At 44.2% G+C, this 4,982-nt stretch overlaps 1 long non-coding RNA gene across 1 annotated transcript; it reads left to right on the top strand.

Moving 5' to 3' along the window:
- Positions 1-1,142: 1,142 nt before the first annotated feature.
- On the top strand, positions 1,143-2,666 carry LOC133779488 (uncharacterized). The gene is made up of 2 exons (XR_009869150.1): positions 1,143-1,247; positions 2,497-2,666. It is a non-coding gene; the product is annotated as an uncharacterized LOC133779488 (long non-coding RNA).
- Positions 2,667-4,982: the final 2,316 nt, after the last annotated feature.

Here is a 4,982-nt window from a genome sequence, read left to right as displayed (position 1 = left end):
CAAAAATCGCCGGGAACACTCGCATAACGAGGAACACCACGCCCTTAGTTCTGGGGACGACACGTCCCGGGTGGACCTGCACAATGGGCTGAATGCTCGGAAAGAGTGGGCCCGTAAGGAAAAGATCTGCCCCCGAGGTGGTGACCTTAGGAACAACATCAATGACAGGAGGAATGAGAGAGTTCCCCTAGAGGGTGGCGTGGCCAGGTAGCTCATGGTGTAGCACCCACATTATTTTGATATAATATAGCCAATAATCATATGATTGCATTGCATTACATATCATACAATATGTATAGTTTGAGCATATGCATATTCTTATAAGTGTTTTCATGTATAAGTATAAAAGTTGTGTATGTGATGTCTATATGTATGCTCAATATTATTAACCTTGTGGCATTTGAGTTGTCTTTTATGGGTGTTTGATGTACTCTAGATATAAGAAAGTATGAAAAATATGGACAAGGCATGGAATTAAGTGATGTAAGTGAGATATAGAAGGCAAAATAGGTTAAGTAGTGTAAAATAGTACAATGTCGATTACTAGTATTTCGGTGTAAAATTGAGTATTTATGGATTTACCAAATGTAATCGAGGTATGATTAAGGTCTCATTGATGATGTAAAAATGGTTTTATAACCATTAGATCAATTCTTGATGGGAGGTATACATAATCAGTGGTATTGATGCAAAGTCAAAACGAGCTTAGCATAAGTGCGCTACGCTCGATCGGGTAAGCATAAGTATTGGGTATGAAGTCATATGGACCTAAGGTTTGGTGTGAGTGTTTTACACATAAGGATAATAGGCCTATCAGATGATTAAGTCGAAATTATTGAAGTGATAAGGTTTTCATAAGTCAAAAGGTGAAATGATGAGATGAAAGGTGTCAAATTTTGATACAATAAGGCTAAATCATTGAAAATAAAGAATTTTCATCAACCTTATCACTTTGCACGACCATTACTCTGAAAAAACAGAGAGAAAAGAAAACCAAAAACCATTTCTTGGCTGGTTTGAAGAAATTCTAAGGAGATCCAAGTGAAAGCAAAGCCAAAGAAGTAGATTAAGCTTAGTTCTAGCCTTTTTATGGTAAGTTCTTGTACTTGGAAGTTAAACCATGTTTTTGAATTTTTCTGAAAGCTTATACATGGTGTTTTATCCTTTTTAAGATATTTCTTGGGGTTTCCAAGTCGTTTGAAGTTTAGAAAAGCTTGAAGAGATTGTTTTCGCCGAAAAGTTGCTCGGTAAGTGAAATTTTGTGTTTTATGAGGTTTTTGGGGTTCTTGGAGTACAAGATGATTTTTGGTTATTTGATTGAGTTTATAAGAGAGTATATATGTTTATACATGTTTTAATAGATGTGGAGACTCATTTAATTTAGGTGATGATCTAGGAAATTAGAATTTTATCAAAATCGGTATATGATAACTTTATGATGAATTATGTTGGTATTTAGGATATATATGGTTATGGCAGGTTATTTGATGTTGATTATTGGTTGATTTTGATATTTGAGGATAGCTAAAATTAAGGGGAAACTCTGTCAAAATTTCTCTAAATGTCTAAGATAAATCTAATGCTTGATCTAGGTGGTTTAAGGCATTTTAGGCATGTTTTTGGTATGAAATTTGATATGATGTTTTATGGGTATTTTTAAATGAGAGTTCAATGTATTACTGCCATCATTATGATGAGAAATCCATGTCATTGTCAGGATAAGTACATCAATACCTAAGACACCACTTGTTACACGGTGAATTATATTTTGGACAGAAGGTAAGTAAAGTACTCAACTGCAACACAAGAATTACATGTTATGTGAAAGTATGCATTATATGAATATTTTGTGAGTAAGTGGTATTAACATACATTGACACTTCATCATAAATTTGTATGGATGGCATAATAGTGATATGGTAAATTATTGTATAATATAAGACCATGCATGATATTATGATGATTAATCATATGATGCCTTTGCAAGTTTTGTGCAACATAAAAGAAAGTTGTAATAAGAAGTTTAAGTTCAGTGCCACTATTTTGAAAAGGCAAATGAAAGTGTTAATAAGTGTAAACGGAGGCCTATAGTAGGCTTATAGTGGCTGCCCAATAATTTGGGCTAGGTTTTAGTGAACCAATTATATTGTTTGCCATGTTTCCGTTTTTATTTCTCCTCCATATGAGTTATTGTTATATGTATTGACACCACAGTGTGTGGCCGCCTTAACTCTTGAGCCCGACGGGGCAACGATGGAATAAGGTTTTTAATGTGCCCTACTATGGTGATGGCTAGCCGGAGGAGAACCCATGGGATTTTATATTGTATGTGTAACAAGCCCTGCAGGCATTGACCAATTCAAACAGTGTGCACAATATTAAGGGGCCCAAAATTTAAAAAGAAGTTGTGTATGTCCATTGATATTGGGAAATCATTAGCATTGCATGCATTACTTTGCTTACTGAGCTTAGGCTCACAGTTGTCTTGTGTTGCAGGTAGAGAAAGAAATGTGTGAATGACATGAGGAGAACTGAAGCATGGTCCTGACCCTGATTTGTACATATGAACATATCGACCTTTTGTGGGTTATTTCAGTTATCAGTGAGATGTTTGTAATAAAGTGTGAAGTTATGTTTTGAAAATAAATTGGGTTATTTAATACTTATGTATAATATGTTTGAGACACACTTTATGTTTAATGTAAATAATGTGAAATAAGTTTTCAAGTTTAAAAAAAAAATGTCCAGATTTCCGCAGTAATAAATTATGATATAGTTTTAAAACGTAACACCTCAAATATGGTTTTAACTATAATAAGTAAGGGTGTTACACATGGAGCAGCTAGCCGCCTTGAAAAAAGTCACAGACCGCTTGGTTCGCAAACAAGAAGGAGCGGACACCGACTCCGATGAGGAGGACAAAGAACTTTGTGTGAGGCACATTCTGGACGATGTGCTCCCTAAGGGGTTCAAGATGCCGAGTCTCATTGCCTATATCGGGAACACCAACCCCAGGGATCATCTGTCCTGGTATAACCGACTTATGACCGTGGCCCACGTTAGTGATGACGACAAGTGCCTCTGTTTTTCGATCACTCTAAACGGTCCCGCCAAGGAGTGGTGGAAGAGAATCAAGCCAGGATCCATCCAATCCTGGTCAGGGCTACAATTGGCGTTTCGTAAGCAGTTCATGGCCGCCATGAGAATGGACATGCAAATCAGTGCCCTCGCCAACCTTAAACAGCTTCCCGCGGAGACACTGAGGGCCTACATCCAACGTTTCACCGAAGAGGCCTCTAAGACCAAGGTGGACGACGGGAAATGCCTGGTGGCATTGCAATCCGGGATCTGGGCCGGGTCCCCCCTCTGGGATGACATGCAGCGTAGCAAGGCGGCTACCTTAGAGGAATTCATAAGGAGGGCCCAGGGGTTCATCAACTGGGAGGAGGCTCAGATCTAGGCATTCGGGTGGCCGACGACGCCTCAGCCCAATACCTAGGCGTTCCTGGGGTACGAGGTACAGTTCTTGGCATAGCCCTACGTCACTCCCCCGATTTCCCCAGGTTCAGCGGCTACGCCCGGGGTTACCTACACCACGCCTACAGTGTACGTTCCTGCCTCTTCAGGATACGCCCCCGTCCAATCCGCCCCTTTTTCTGGATATGGAGCCGCACCAGTCGAGTATATCGCCGCCCCTGTCGAGGCCCAGCAGTCCCAAGCAAGGGGAACTGAGGCAAGTGCAACCCCCTCCCGGGGGAAGAGGTCCGGCAAGGGCCAAAATCGGTTTGAGCCGGCTAAGAAAGGCAAGAGGGGCTACGAGCCCCAGTATTCGGAATACACCAATTTGGTGGACACCAGGGAGAACATCTTCCTGGCCACAGAAATGGCGGTTCACTACCAGAAGCCTACCCCCATGTTCAAAGGAGGGAGGAATCCTAGAGATACCAACAAACGGTGCGCTTACCATAAGGATGTGGGCCACACGACTGAAGAGTGCCGACAGCTCAAGGATGAGATCGAGAATCTGATCAAGTTGGCGCATCTCCACCAGTGGGTCAGGATGCCCGTGGGAGTCCCGGGCCTGTTAGCAGTTCTCGGACAACCCGCGGTCCCGCGTGCGCCCGGAGCATATCCGCCTTAGGGAGGATATGCACAGGGCCCGACGGCACAGACCCCTCAGGGGGTCCCCGTTGCGCAATCACCCGAACCTGGAATGCCTTATCCATCCGGGACTGCACCCCCCCCCCCCCCCCCCCCCCCGCGTGGACGGACATGTGGCCACCATTTCAGGCAGGCCTCACCTGGGAGGGCCGTCCAGGAATGATAAAAAACGCTACCTTAGCGAGCTCGACCACGATCAGGAGGTGTGCGCTCTAGTCCAGGCCCCGACTCAGCGCCCGAAGCTGATGAACCTCCCTATCACCTTCACGGAGGAAGACACCCGTAACGTCCATTTCCCGCACCATGACCCTCTGGTCATAGACGCTCAGATCGCCAATAAGCTGGTGTCCCGAGTGCTGGTGGACGATGGAAGCTCCGTCAACATCTTGTTCAAGCTCGTCTTTGCCGCGATTGGCTTGACCGAAGCGGATCTGACATCGTGCCCAACCCAGATCTACGGCTTCAACGGGGACGCGATACTCCCCATGGGAAAAATCCAGTTGCCCGTAACATTGGGGAGCGAGTTGCAGCACTCGTTCAAGTTCTGCACGTTCGTAGTAGTGGATTGCCCCACTGCTTACAATGTCATTTTCGGCTAGCCCGCACTAGTCGAGTTCGGGGTGATCACATCCATCCGTCATCTTTGCATGAAATTCCCTTGCGACAACGGAGAGGTGGGAACAATCTGGGGAGATCAGAAGAGCGCCCGAAAATGTTACCACGTGTCCGCCCGACCAATCTACATGGTCCGAGAGGAACCCTTCGAGGAAGTCATCGGCCCAATTCCTCCTCCCCCGGCTGGAAGAGTGGTTCGAGAGGAA

Source organism: Humulus lupulus, chromosome 1, assembly GCF_963169125.1.
Source record: "Humulus lupulus chromosome 1, drHumLupu1.1, whole genome shotgun sequence".
In the NCBI taxonomy this organism is placed as follows: Eukaryota; Viridiplantae; Streptophyta; class Magnoliopsida; order Rosales; family Cannabaceae; genus Humulus; species Humulus lupulus.
The sequence above is the reverse complement of the archived record's forward strand: the minus strand, read 5'-3'. Positions and strand labels throughout refer to the sequence as shown.